The following is a 16,367-nucleotide window of genomic DNA, read 5'->3' as shown; positions in this document are numbered from 1 at the left end:
ATTTCAGGGGCAGCAACCCAACAACCCGTTGTCCGATTCATTTGAAAGTTTCAGGGCAGATAGATTTTCACTTGATGAACAATTTTACTCCATGTCAGATTTGCTCTAAATGCTTTTGTTTCAGAGATATAAGCCAAAATCTACATTTCACCCCTATGTTTTATTTTTAGCCATGGCGGCCATCTTGGTTGGTTGGCTGGGTCACGCCACACATTTTTAAAACTAGATACCCCAAAGATGATTGTGGCCAAGTTCGGATTAATTTGGCTTAGTAGTTTCAGAGGAGAAGATTTTTGTAATAGATTACTAAGATTTACGAAAAATGGTTAAAAATTGACTACAAAGGGCAATAACTCCTAAAGGGGTCAAATGGTTATTTGTAAATCTTACTTTGCTGAATATTATTGCTGTTTACAGTTTATCTCTATCTGTAATAATATTCAAGATAATAACCAAAAACAGCAAAATTTCCTTAAAATTACCAATTCAGGGGCAGCAACCCAACAACTGGTTGTCCGATTCATCTGAAAATTTCAGGGCAGAGAGATCTTTGGGCCAGGTGAGCTAAAAATATTATTGTTACATCTGAGACTAACTGCCGGAATGCAAAGTTGGGTAAGGAACCGATTAATTACGAATGTAACAATAATTATTGAGGCTATGGTTAAATTGTGTTATTGTTACAAAAAAAACAGCAACGTACGCTAGATCTATTAAATTCAAATCTTCTATAGTTGTGTTGTTTAATTCACTAAATAATGCTTGTAATACTGATAAATAATAAATATTATTATTCAACAAATGGTGTTAAAATAGTTTTAAGTATTAATGGTTTTGATGTTCTTAAAGGTACTACTTCAGATAGGTAAAAAAGACGAAAAATATAGTTCATTCAATGGTATGTTGCTGAGAGCTAGGGCTGAGAAAAAGTGTTCACCCTTTTAAGTATTTAACTGCACACCTACTCTTATTACTGTCATTATACTTTGAACAATGGATCAAGAGATTCCTATTACCATGATTACCAATTTTGATTTTGATGAAAAATTTAAAACTTGGGATATGTTTGAAACGAAACTGAAACAATATCAAGACACAAATTTCATACAGCTAATATGATACAAAGGCAGCTCTAAAAAAATTGATACATCAAAAGCAAAGTTTGCTAACTGCTAAGTTGGATACTGAAATCTGAGGTAGACCTAAAATTCGTTACGGACGGCAATGCAATCATATTAAAAGACATGAAACTACATGTGACCACATGCTTCCAACCAAAATATTGGATGAGAATATCAACTTTGCTAGAGTCTTCAACAGCAAGCGTTATTTAAAAGGAAACAAAAGCAAAATTTTCATTGCTGAAAATCTCACCAAACACAGGTATGATCTGCTACATAGATTAAACACTTTGCGTGAAAAAGATATCATACACTCCTTTTGGACACATGACGGGTCCATAATAGTAAAAACAACAGAAAATGCTCGTCCTAAAAAGATTAACTCAAGGCAAGACATATACAGACTTGGTGGGGAAGTCCTTGAAGGTGATGACCAGAATGAGGATTAGACATTCCGTTACCATCATATTCTTGTTTGTTTTGTCTAAATAAAGTTTACAAATTCACAAATTTACTCGGAACTGTATGATCTAGTTTAATACTATGTACAATATGTAATTTGTCAATATACTTTTTCAAGAAAACTAGTAAGGACTATGCGTGTTTACTTAATTTTTAATAGTAACTGTTGTATAATACACGTGTTTAGAAACACGTGGTAGTGTTTACATACACTAAAATAATACATCTTTGGCAATGTCAATAGGTTTAAATTCTACTCTTATATCACATGAGTGATAATCAACGAAGTGTCCTTTAAAAAACATTGTACCACGTGACAATCGTTACGGTTATTATGTCCAAGCTAAATTTATAGTATACCTTACCTTATTTGACAACAATTTATATGCAAATCAGTTTATTACCACTTTCGATATAATTCAGAGAGGCGCATAAAAATTGGTCACTTAATTGGGATTATTTCATCTTAGTATGTTATTAAAGTATCATTAACACAAAATCTTTGTTAAAAATTCAGCTCTCTGATATTTGCAATATCAACATCGAATATTTACGATGTTGAAATATTGCTTTTTGTACATGTACATATTTTTCTTTTTTTCTTTACTTTTTATTTTTCTGAAATTCATGAAGGGTCATTCGAATTATAATTGTCCATGCTATGTATCATGTTTTACAATGCAGTCCTATATTGTTATCCTTTTCTATTGTATTGTATTTGACAATGGGTAATGATATTGTATCGTACAGGATATTACAATAGGACTGTTTTATCACAAGACTAGTTTGGGTTGTTTGAGAAAAACAGTTTACCGGTATTGTTTTTCCTTAAATGATATGCTGGCAGAATTAATAAAGATGATATCAAGATTTAAACTAAGTATACGCAATTTATATAGAACTTGTAGTAATTTGATTGCTTTTTATATATTGCTTTTATGTTTATTATTAATATGTGGTGACATTGAACCGAACCCGGGTCCTGAGCGCACACACGAGTATTCCGAGAAAACATTGTCAATTTTCCATTGCAACATTAGAAGCCTTAGAAATAAACTGAACTATATTGCCGATATTATTGAGGATTATGATGTTGTATTTTTCACAGAAACACATTTAGACTCTAATATTACTGATTACGATATATCTATTATGGGGTTTGAAACACCAGTTCGAAAAGACAGAAATTCACATGGTGGTGGTATTATCATGTATTTTAAAAATTACGTTCACATAATCCGTCGACAAGATTTAGAGCATGATGAAATTGAGAGCATGTGGTTTGAGTTAAAGACCAAACTTCGATCTATTTTGATTAATATAAATTATAGGTCGGAAAGGCAATCAACAGTTTATTTCTGGCAATACTTTGATCAAATGTTGAAAAACGCCCTTGATGAAAATAATTGTATAATTTGCTTAGGTGATCTGAATAAAAATTTTATGTCTGATCTACCGTCAAATATTAGAGATATTATTTTTATTAATGGCCTGATTAACATAATTGACAAAGCCACGCACTTTGACACACGAACAAGTAGCTCGTCACTACTTGACCCTATTTTAGTTACAGACTCTATACCAGTTTTAGATAAAGACACAATACCTATTGATAGAGGTATAAGTGACCATGATGGAACATATGTCACAATTGATTGTGGTTTTAGTAAAAGTCGAACATATATTAGATCTATATGGGATTATAAAAGAGGGGATTATGACTTGATGAAAAAAAAAGTACTTAATACTAATTGGGAAATTTTGATTTCTGATGCAAGTGATGTTCATGTTGCTGCTACAAATTTCACTAACACTTTTATTAATATAGCATCTGCGTGTATACCTACAAGGGAAGTAACTATAAGATGTGATGATAAAGTTTGGTTTGATTCAAATTTGAGACGGGAAACGAGAAAACGGGACAGATTTCGAAAAAAATTTATGCGTTCACATAGTACATCTGCTGAACATAAATATAAGCAACAAAGGAACAAAGTTAATAATTTAAAAAAGCAAGCTAAAAAGCATTTTTATGCGACTATAAACGAGAATTTGGATGAACTTAAAGTTGCAAACTGTAAACAGTATTGGAAGACCATCAATATGCTAATTAAAAGCGACAGACCAACTCATGATATTCCTCCGCTAAGAGACCCGGATCATAACTTTAACCTTGCGTATGAAGGAACAGAAAAGTCTGAGATTTTAAATAAATATTTTTGTTCTATTTCTAATATAAATGATGCTAATAAAGATTTACCGGAATTTGATGATCGCTGTCATGATTTTCTTTCGCAGATAATTGTTAGTGAACAAGATGTACTTGATATTATTTCCACGCTTGATCCAAATAAAGCGGTAGGACCAGATATTGTTAGCAACAGAATGTTACTTGCTGTTAGAAAAGAAATTTCAAAACCATTATGTTTACTTTTTAATAAATCACTTCATGAGAGAGTATTTCCCGATCAATGGAAAATTGCATATGTTATTCCCTTATTCAAAAGTGGTGACAAATCACTACCTTCTAACTACAGGCCTGTCTCCTTATTGTCATGTGTGAGTAAATTATTAGAAAAAATTGTTTTCAAAAATATTTTTAACCATTTACATGAAAATAAACTGTTGTATAAGTATCAATCTGGATTTATTCCAGGATATTCCACTACGCACCAATTAATTGAACTTTACAACAAAATTTTATTGGCGCTAAATGATAAGCTAGTTACTAGCATTACATTTGCTGATATAAGTAAAGCTTTTGATACGGTTTGGATTAAGGCTTTACTATACAAACTTGAAAAATATGGTATAAAGGGAGACTTGCTGTGTTGGTTAAAAAGCTACCTATGTAGCCGATCTCAGAAAGTTGTCTTAAAAGATTCACTTTCAAAATTTGGAAAATTAAACGCCGGTGTGCCTCAGGGTTCGGTATTAGGACCGTTATTGTTTTTGATATATATTAATGATATAGCTGATGGTTTTTCTGGATTTGGGAGGCTTTTTGCAGATGACACTTCAATAGGTCATACTGCTCCTAATGAATCCATCTTAAGAAATTTAATCAGCACAGATCTTGTTTATTTAAATGCATGGTCAAACAGATGGCTAGTGAAGTTTAACCCAAATAAAACAGATATTATGATATTCAGTATGAAAACTATACAAAGTAATTTTTCTTTTGATTTTGATGGCACTACATTAGAGCCAGTTCATACGCATAAACATCTTGGTGTCATATTTAGTAGTGATTGTAAATGGAGTAAGCATGTTGATAAGCTGATAGAAAAAACTTCGAAGCAGCTTAATGTTTTACGAAAACTAAAATTTAGACTTAAGAGGGAATATTTGGAAAAAATTTATATGACTTTTATTCGGCCTATTTTGGAGTATTCGTCAGAAGTATGGGATAACTGTGGACAAACAAATTCTGATCGGTTGGAAAATGTCCAAATCGAGGCTGCTCGAATAGTTACGGGATTAACAAGTTACGCTAGCCGGAACAGTATCTATTTGGAGACGGGATGGGAAAAATTAAGCGTCAGACGGGAGGTTAAAAAATTATCTATGTTTTATAAGATTATAAATAACCAAGCGCCAGATTATTTACACGATTTGGTTCCGGATTTTGTATCAGATATTTGTAATTATAATTTGCGTAACAGTCAAAATATTACTATTCCCGTAAATCGTTTATCAGCTTATCAACAGTCTTATTTTCCGTCATCTATTGCACTGTGGAACTCTTTAGACTTAAGTATAAGACATATTCCTACATTTTCCTTTTTTAAATTAAACTTGCACAAACTATACTATAGAAATAATAAATCTCCGAGATTTGGTTCTTTAGGAGATCGTTTGTATTCTGTTTTACACACAAGGCTGCGTAACAGATGTAGCGCACTGCGTGCTGACTTGTTCAAAGCAAATTTGATACAAAATGCATATTGTGCATGTGGTTTTATTAATGAAAATGTTGAACACTATCTATTATATTGTATTAATTTTTCAGCTCAGAGAAATCTGATGTTAAACGAAATTAATGTCTTAAATGTAAATATTACTATAGATTTATTATTATTTGGTGATCATGCTTTAAGTACTGAAGAAAATGATAATATTTGTTTATCTGTTCAAAGGTATATAAAAAATACCAAACGTTTTTCTCTGCATTGACAACCTTAATTCTGTTTACAACACATGTGATTAAAGATATTTCTATATACATGTAACGACAATAATCGAATGATCTTGGTGAATATTTACTGTTATGTTTTGTTATCAATAACGATTCAATGGATTTTAACGAAAGAATATAAGAATAAGTTTCAAATCTATACTTACCATTGTGCAGCATACATCCTTTTCGTAAACTTGGATTATATGTTAAGATCCCACGCTTTATTATGAGAAAAACACACACACTTATTTAAGTTATGTCCACAAGAACAAAATTTGCGCATAGGTAATTCCACTAACTATTCGGTGTGTTTGTGTCGTATTTATACAGTAAAAAGATGCACTCGATTAAAATCCATTGATTCGCTTCAAAGTTTCCTTTTGTTTTCATGTCTTTATTCTTAAACTATTTGTTAGTATGAAATATTTGATGTGTTCATTAATTAATGTGTATATTTTGTATTTGTTTTGGAGAAGACGTTACTAAGTTGTAAAACTTGTGTCTGATCCTTTTGTCATTTTGAACAATAAAATATGTTTAAACTAAACTAGAGTAAAAAAGAATTTATCACCAGAAGCATGGCAAACATTAAAGGTTGCCTTATCTTCTAAAAGAAATATCACAGAATGGAATTGCACGGTATACGATACAGTCGTTGACAATGCGACATCACTGGTGTACGTGTAATGGCTGCTTTGAGTGGATTCATAAACTAGAGGCTCTAAAGAGCCTGTGTCGCTCACCTTGGTCTATGTGAATATTTAACAATGGACACAGATGGATTCATGACAAAATTGTGTTTTGGTGATGGTGATGTGTTTGTAGATCTTACTTTACTAAACATTCTTGCTGCTTACAATTATCTCTATCTATAACAGTACTTTCTGTGGAAAATGTTATTGAAAATCTTCAAATTTTAAGAAAATTGTTAAAAATTGACTATGAAGGGCAATAACTCCTTAGGGGGTCAATTGACTATTTTGGTCATAGTGACTTATTTTTAGTTCTTACTTTGCTGTACATTATTGCTGTTAACAGTTTATCTCTATCTATAATAATATTCAAGATAACAAAAAAAACAGCAAAATTTCCTCAAAATTACCAATTCAGGGGCAGCAACCTAACAACCAATTATCTGATTCATCTGAAAATTCCAGGGCAGATAGATCGTGACCTGATCAACAATTTTACTTCCTGTCAGATTTGCTCTTAATGCTTTGGTTTTTGAGGTATAAGCCAAAAACTGCATTTTACCCCATGTTCTATTTTTAGCCATGGCGGCCATCTTGGTTTGTTGGCCGAGTTACCGGACACATTTTTTTACTAGATACCCCAATTATGGCTAAGTTTGGTTAAATTTGGCACAGTAGTTTCAGAGGAGAAGATTTTTCTAAAAGATTACTAAGATTTACGAAAAATGGTTAAAAATTGACTATAAAGGGCAATAACTCCTAAAGTGGTCAACTGACCATTTTGGTCATGTTTGACCTTTTTGTAGATCTTACTTTGCTGAACATTATTGCTGTTTACAGTTTATCTCTATCTATAATAATATTCAAGATAATAACCAAAAACAGCAAAATTTCCTTAAAATTACCATTTCAGGGGCAGTAACCCAACAACGGAATGTCCGATTCATCTGAAAATTTCAGGGCAGATAGATCTTGACCTGATAAACAATTTTACCCCATGTCAGATTTGCTCTAAATGCTTTGGTTTTTGAGTTATAAGCCAAAAACTGCATTTTACCCCTATGTTCTATTTTTAGCCATGGCGGCCATCTTGGTTGGTTGGCCGGGTCACGCCACACATTTTTTAAACTAAATACCCCAATGATGATTGTGGCCAAGTTTGGATTAATTTGTCCCAGTAGTTTCAGAGGAGAAGATTTTTGTAAAAGATAACTAAGATTTACGAAAAATGGTTAAAAATGGACTAAAAAGGGCAATAACTCCTAAAGGGGTCAACTGACCATTTCGGTCACGTTGACTTATTTGTAAATCTTACTTTGCTGAACATTATTGCTGTTTACAGTTTATCTCTATCTATAATAATATTCAAGATAATAACCAAAAACAGCAAAATTTCCTTAAAATTATCAATTCAGGGGCAGCAACCCAACAACGGGTTGTCCGATTCATCTAAAAATTTCAGGGCAGATAGATCTTGACCTGATAAACAATTTTACCCCCATGTCAGATTTGCTCTAAATGCTTTGGTTTTTGAGTTACAAGCCAAAAACTGCATTTTACCCCTATGTTCTATTTTTAGCCATGGCAGCCATCTTGGTTGGTTGGCCGGGTCACGCCACACATTTTTTAAACTAGATACCCCAATGATGATTGTGGCCAAGTTTGGTTTAATTTGGCCCAGTAGTTTCAGAGGAGAAGATTTTTGTAAAAGTTAACGACGACGGACGCAAAGTGATGGGAAAAGCTCACTTGGCCCTTCGGGCCAGGTGAGCTAAAAATCTGTCGGACTTAAACTTGCTCCAAAACCACTTAATGGATATGTAGAAACTGTCAGTGTAAATAAAAAATTTAAAGAAATTGTATGTAGTAATTGTATGTAATGTAAATATAAAATAAATGTCTTCAACTTTTATTATTTAGTACATATTACAAGTCCCCATCGCTGTTTTTCATGTAACTATAACGCTATGTAACCGTAGCCTGAATAGTTATTGTTACATTCATAATTAATCAGGTCCTTACCCAACCATGCATTCTGGCATTTAGTCTCCAATGTAACAATAATATTTTTATTATTGTTACATTTCCATGTAACCGTAGCCAGTGCCAATGTCAAAACTACCAAAATCATAATATTGCCTTGTTTGTTCAAAAAATACAATTAAGATAAAGGCTTTATCATGTTTATGTACATGGGAGAATAGATATGTAATGTTAAAAAGTTTTATAAACACTTAATCTATAATGCATGTAGGTTTGCTGTTAACACATGGTTAATACTCGACCCATCCCCCCCCCCACCTCAGAAATGTTTCAAACCTGATGTTTTTTTCTCAGAAATTTATATAAAATATAATTGAAAATATTTTTTATTAATTTAAGCAAAATGTTTTATTGGTATTTTTTTTGGGTTTACTTCCATTACACATGTTAAAAGAAGATTTTAAGTTTATAGGAAATCAATTTGACAAAATATCATGAAATGATTATGAATTTCTGATACATATAGAAACTGATATATTTAATATCAGACCTGCTGAGAAAAGATCACCTGTCAAATGTTTATCATTGAATAATCAATAATAATTATACTTTAACAAGAAACACTATAATTAGGTTTCCCTCCCCTATTACAAGACATGCACTTTTCAAATAATTAAAAAATCAATGATCTTTTATTTCGACTCTTCAAGACCTTCAATATATGTTTAAATTTTACAAACTTTCCTATGATAATCATAGGTTTCATCATTTTTTCGAAAAAATCATGTATTCAGCAAAATTTGAGAATAGAAGCAATTATTATTGTTATATAAGGAAACAATAGAATTCAATTGATTTTAAAATAAAATGGTGTAAACTGCATTGTGCAAAAATTTCAAAATTAGAAGTCTAGTTGTGAGAATTGGTTTAAAAACCTCTAAAATTCATGTTTTTTTCAGAGATTACTATCATGTGTAAAACTTCAATCAATTGAGTAAAATTAATATTAAATTTTACTATTGAAAATGTATCTAAAATGTCTTTTAATATTTAGCACATGGGTTAAATTAAAAGATAGTAATTACAAAATTTAACATATGTTGTATTGTCATTTGATACAAGAAACCAACAAATCCACATGGCACTGTATTGTTGAAAACTTGCAATTTTTATTATAAGATATATTCATTTGGTTTTGAAATAAGTAAAATACAAATAAAAAAAAAGAAAATTCTGCATGTCAGCTAAGGTTTTCAAAAATCTCTCACTTGGGTAAGAGCTATTTTAGCAAAATAATTATTCTTACAGCACTTTCAATGTAACATTATGAAAGATCCAGGGATCTCCATGGATGAAAATTGAACGATGGAGGAACTGTCACCATCATAAACCATATCTACGCCGTACAGTGTAGCATGATCGAATGTATTTCATCCCTCCACATAAGAATAGGTGAACATGCTAATTCATTGCTTATTTAAATTATATTTATTTGAATTTTCCTTATAAATACTATATATAGGAATATATATATTTTCAATAATTGAACTATGAATATATTTCAATAATGCTGCGTTACAATCTTCAAAAATATCAAAACTTCTCTTGAAAACTTAAGGAAGTTCACTACTCAGTTTCAAAATAACAAGCATTTCATAACACTACTATATAATTATGATAGGGGATTATTAAGGGAACCAAAAGGGCAAAAATAAAATATAGGTCAATGTGCTTGGTTTTGGGATGTTAGCTGTTGAAATTATTTTTTTTTAGGGGGGGGGGGGGAATGGCCTCTCTTGATTTTTCATAGCTTTATCATCAAATGATCATTGACAAGTTTTAAGTTCTGAAAAACTATCAAAAAATAACAAACATTTTATCAGACTTTTACAGATGGCTTATAATTATACAAGCAAAAAATTTATAAAAAGAAAAAATTGGGGTCAATATGTTAAGACATTCAAATGGATAAAAACAAAAGATTCTGAAAATCTGACAAAAAAATCAAAAACATGACGAGCAAACATCCTTAAACTTCATTTGGTATTCAAGCTAGAGAGTGAGACAATTATTGATGTTTTTATAATACCAGATTTGAAAGTCAATGTAGTCATCTTAAATATAGCATTAAATTTTAACTAGGGTAGTGATTTGATTGATATACAGATTATTCTCTGTGCAAACTTTGTTTAAAATAGTCTGACAAAGTTCCATTCTAGTTTCTGTCTTGATCCTTATTACATCAAACAATGAAATTTCGTACTCCATAAATTTTCAAGATACATGTATGTATCATTAATATCAAGGCAAACCTAGAACATCCAACAAAGTTCTACACAACAGGGAGAGTAATTCATATTCTAAAGTTATGTGTGGACTATACCTAGTTGTAAGGATCTGGAGTTGGTTTCACAAAAAAAAACTTACAACGTACGACTAAGATTGATCATAAGTTTTGAACAATGCAGTAAACTTCCAATCAACCTTAGTCTAAAGTTTTTTTTGTGTAAAAGACTCCTGGAGTTTAAACTGATTGCTTAACTAGCAGCCAGTTTTGTTACAGGATAATCTAAGAACAAAAATGGTCAGATTGCTTAGATTTTGGTCCCCTGAAGACTTTCATCAGGGAATACATGTATATAAATACCACCCATTTGAATATATTGTTTATTCTCAGGCCTGTAGCCAGAAAACCTCTGAAGGGGCTATTGTGGGCCAAGGTGTTCAACAATAGGAGGCAAACTTCTATCTTGGTTCCTACTTAAAGATTATTTTTTTGTTTTGTTTTCAGGGTGCTTCTTACCAAAAAACTTCACAGTGGCAGATCCAGAGGGGGGATTAACCCCCCTTTTAAAAATGGCTGGATCCCCCCCTGCCACTTCATAGTTAACATATAAAAAAACTTCAATGTTTAGATTGATTGATTGTTGGTTGCTTAATGTCCAGTGGCAAATATTTCATACATGTTCAGACTCATCAACATTTAGAGGATATAATAAAATTTAATGTTAAGGAAAACAAGAAGTGAAAGCCAATGCAGAAATGAAAATAGCTTTATCATGTATTTACATTGCATCATAATCAAATTTATCTAATCGTGTATGTTCACTTGTGTTCATACATGTATACATGTATAGATATAGGAAGATGTGGTGTGAGATGAGACAACTCTCCATCCAAATAACAATTGTCTTTTGATTGAGTTTAAAGCCATTAATTTCAATTGATATTTTATAGTGTGTCTTTCTATGTTGTGATGTTACACTATTGTTTCAGATAAGGTTGAAGGTTGGTACCTATTAAACGTTTAAACCCGCTGCATTTGCTTGCACATGTTCGAAGTCAGGAATCTGATGTTTAGTAGTTCACTGCAGTTGTCTTTTGTTGATGTGGTTCATAAGTGTTTCTCGTATCTCAATTTGTTTTTAGATTAGACTGTTGGTTTTTCTCCTTTGAATGGTTTTACACTAGTCATTTTTACGGCTGTTTGGTTAGAGCTAGGGCTCCGAGTTGAAGACTAATGGTTTACATTAGCAAATTGAGACTTGGATGGAGAGTTGTCTCATTGGCACTCATACCACATCTTCTTATATATATCTAATTGTAGTTATTATTTCAAATTAAACTAATTCTAATATGACGACCTATTATCGTCAACCAGTATAATCACAATATATCTTCCTTTAGCGCAAACACAGTAATACACAAAACGGCTGTTCGCGGAATTTTTGTTTTATGAAATTTGACCATTCAGAAATAAACTGAAATAGACTGATTTGTTTATTTTGCTATAGAATAGAGATAACTATTTGTATATGAACCTTGGCCTTCGTAAAACTGGGGTTTTGATGTTAAAAATTGAGATTATCTGGTAGTATAAATAAGTTGGTCGTAACACAGAACAGCTGGTTTTGTGTAAGTATGCGTATGCGCTAAAAGTTGTTATACTGTGATTATACTGGTTGACGATAATAGGTCGTCATATTAGAATAACTTATACAATAATATTAATAAGGACAATCACCACCTCAATAACTTAAGGGACACTTGACAGAGTCTTTTATTATGATGGAGGAAGTCAAAGTACACTCAACAGGTTGCCCGGCATGAACAGACAAACCAGATAGATATCAGCAGATTGATCTCTAGGTAAAAGTCAGCAGCAACTTTGAACAACAGATCTCCCCAAAGTACACATTCTAGTTTAAGCTACAGTCTTGGTATCAGAGATGTGTGGGAGAGAGTGAAAATAACCCTTCTGATGTAATTATATTTTTGGTGACCCATCCAAGTCAGGGACTGTAGCGATCAGTCTTAACCACTAGACCACAAACTCATATATTGGGACTGGTGTGGCAATTTTAAAAATGGTCACTTTCATTTCAATGAACACTCCCAGTCCCAGGATTATTTTGTTTACTACTCTGAATGGCAAAGCCTTAGACATGGTTTCGTAATTTTGGTCAAAAATTGATAGGAACAAATTGTCTAGATTATTACCTTTTAACTTTAGCAGAGAATAGAATCAATATAGAGCTCAAGTTGGCAGCCATCACAACTTTCTTGGTGCACGTTGGTGGCCAGTCTACCTGTGTAGGTTGCCATGAAATGTCTGAAACGTAAACAAATGAGAAACTTTGCTTAACACATTACTTCAGTATAGTGAAATGTGATCTTAGTATGACAAAGGATTACTGGAATTGTCAACTAAATGACGAATATATTGAGGAAATGAAGTAGAAAAAAATTGTCACAAAAGTAAATTAGAGTGACCTCCCCTTAGAAAATTTCCATAAATGCGGAAAATCTCGTAAACAAGCCACTACGTTAAACGAAAACAAGTAAAAGTACATACTATGTATATGTATGATCGTCATATATTACAACCCAGGTATATAAAACCATTATCGCAGAAAATATATTCTTCTTTCATTGTCGGCAGCTGTGTTTTTCAACAATACACTTCATATAGACACCAGGTGGCGGGACTGTCTCATTAATATTCATCATCTGTCTTCCCGAAAGTAGGCTTCACATTGTTCGGGATATAATAAACGATTGCTTGTGTTTTTATTGTACAATGCAAAATGCATAAAATTATCGTTTATATAACCAGATGCAATGCTACACCGTAATGCAAGGTATATATTGTGGATGCATAAAGGGACTGAACTGCACGTGGTTTTTTTTTTACTTTTCCAGATGAGAGTTATCTTCCTTTGAATGCATTTAACGCATATATGTGTTCCAAAAAAAAAAAAATTCTCTATTAGATATTTTAAAAGACTAGGAAATGGAAAAGTTTAACTTAAAATTCTCTAAACACATTCTTGGTGTTTCTAAAAAAAAGTCTGTGCTTTACAAGCAAAGGATGACACTTGACTTGTTTACACTGCAAATATTTATGTACTGGTATACTAGACATGGGCAATCCCCATCTGATCTTTTGAGTAGAGCATATAGTGCGTATAAATCAAACAGAAACCAGTCAAATAACTCATGGTATAGAATATACTGTTCGATTACAGTTAAAAAGTGGATCATTAACAAATCTATCTGAAAATTTTTGTAAAATAAATTTAATCAAATTCTATTTGATGTCATGAATGTCTGGAGCGAAAGAGGTTTCTTAATGCACTGCTAGACAAAAGAAATAATTACTCAAACGGTACTCAAAAACTCAGCCAGTATTTCAAATTCAAATTTCAGAAAATTAAGAAAGTTACCCGTTAGTTCATGATGAACTTGAAAAAAGTAGACTGAGTAACAACAGTTTGAGATAGAAACTGAGAGACATGAACGAAAACTAAACAGCCAGGAAACTTGAACTTCTGTCCAGATGTAAATATGTCTAAATAGAAAAAAAGTTCAAACCTATGATTGCGTTGGATAAAAACCGCAATTTTATGCGTGTGCATGTAAAACAAATTTCGTGGTAGAGGGGTCTAACAGAACAAACAACATTTTCCGAAAGACCCCAAAAAAGTGAAAAGAGTATATTTTAACAAAACGCATTTGACTAACAGGTCGAACAACTGATGTTCATAAACCCTGCTGACTGCCATTGACGATTGCCAAATAAATTGATCACAAGATGTAACATCTTTATATTAATTTATTACCTAACAGAAAACAATAAACTTGCGGTGAAGATGGCATACCACAAACATGAGATGCAAACATTTGTACACCAGATCCGGATTTCGACAATTAATGTTTCATCAGTGATGTTAGGGATGGAAACGGTATTTGGAAGACCACATAATTTACCTCAATTTAGGATAGACTATATATATATATTTTATTTTTATTTCCCAAAATTACAGGCCCTATAAAGGGCATAAAATCAGATACAATTGATTTACATAATTGGTAACAACAACAATAATTGAGGCATATACATATATATTTGGAATATAAGCATTGGTCAGAATCAAGCTAAAAACCACATATATATTGTGAATAAAAGAATAATAAAATTACATTATATATGTATTTATTCTCAAATTATTTACTTGACTTAGTGTCAGTGTTCATACCTGATCTCTTTAATTCAAAACAGTCACAAATATAACAGCCTAGTTTTTCCATAAGAGTAACATTTTCTTGGGTTAACATGGAGCCATACAAATTAAGAAGATTCATTTAAATTTATATAATTATAACAATTGTTTGAAATGTCTTGAAAAAAATCGTCCATTTGAACATAAAAGTGAATATGAGTTAGTAATTGTATTGTAACTGTATGTAAAAAATTGTTTGTATCTATGTATCTATGCAAATCAATATTCTTTTGCCTTATTCATGTATGCTCTGTATGCCCCTTGTGGGCCCTTAATTGGAAATAAAATATGTTCTGTTCTGTTCTGTTCTGTATCATAAAGAGGACTATAAAATTTTATAGAGTCAAAATAGGATGAACGGTTGCCAAATAAACCAGATCCGGATAGGATGAACGGTTGCCAAATAAACCAGATCCGGATAGGATGAACGGTTGCCAAATAAACCAGATCCGGATTTCGACAATTAATGCCTCATCAGTGATGTTAGGGATGGAAACGGTATTTGGAAGACCACATAATTTACTTCAATTTAGGATAGACTATATAATTTTAAAGAGTCAAAATAGGATGAACGGTTTCTAAATAAACCAGATCCGGATTTCGACAATTAATGTCTCATCAGTGATGTTAGGGATCGAAACGGTATTTGGAAGGCCATATAATTCACCTCAATTTAGGGACTCTATAATTTAAAAGAGACAAAATAGAATGAACGGTTGCCAAATAAATTGACCACACGATGTACCAAATGGATCTTAATATTAATTTATTACCAAACAGTAAAAATGTTGATGTTTAGACGAGTTATATATATATATAACTCGTCTAAACATCAACCCAACAATGTTAGATCTGTAAATTTGCAAATTTTTGGTTCTTCCCTCGCCGGGATTCGAACATATGCTACTGTGATATCGTGACACCAAATCGCCTACACTGCAGCCGTCCCGCTAGACCACATGACCACCTGGGCTCTCAAAAAAGAGCTTTCGCTGGCCGTGTGTTACCTTTCCTCGTCAGTTTTAATCTAGCGGCGTACTACAGTACATGATATATAAGGCATGAAGATGTTATTGTTACAGATCAGCTAAATTATGTATAGTAAAGGATCCTACAAATTAATGTAATATACAGTCACAGAAAATAATTATATTTATAAGTACGTCTGAGTCAGTGACAACTCTACAACAGATGTATCCATCGGATCGCCATCAATGATGGTGATACATGGCTGTGTACATAATGTATATACAACTCGTCTAAACATCAACCCAACAATGTTAGATCTGTAAATTTGTTTCGCAAATTTTTGGTTCTTCTCTCACCGGGATTCGAACCTATGCTACTGTGATATCGTGACACCAAA

At 32.2% G+C, this 16,367-nt stretch overlaps 1 protein-coding gene across 1 annotated transcript in view; it reads right to left on the bottom strand.

Moving 5' to 3' along the window:
- The window catches only part of LOC143083253 (uncharacterized), a 31,810-nt gene extending 18,398 nt beyond the window's left edge, over positions 1-13,412 (bottom strand). The window contains exons 1-2 of the mRNA XM_076259511.1: positions 13,294-13,412; positions 12,939-13,050 (exon numbers count right to left, since the gene is read on the bottom strand). The gene's annotated coding sequence lies outside the window, so the exon portion shown is untranslated. The remainder of the gene's footprint in view (positions 1-12,938; positions 13,051-13,293) is intronic.
- Between the last annotated feature and the right edge of the window lie 2,955 nt (positions 13,413-16,367).

Source organism: Mytilus galloprovincialis, chromosome 7, assembly GCF_965363235.1.
Source record: "Mytilus galloprovincialis chromosome 7, xbMytGall1.hap1.1, whole genome shotgun sequence".
Taxonomy (NCBI): Eukaryota; Metazoa; Mollusca; class Bivalvia; order Mytilida; family Mytilidae; genus Mytilus; species Mytilus galloprovincialis.
This window is presented reverse-complemented; position numbering and strand designations above follow the sequence as displayed.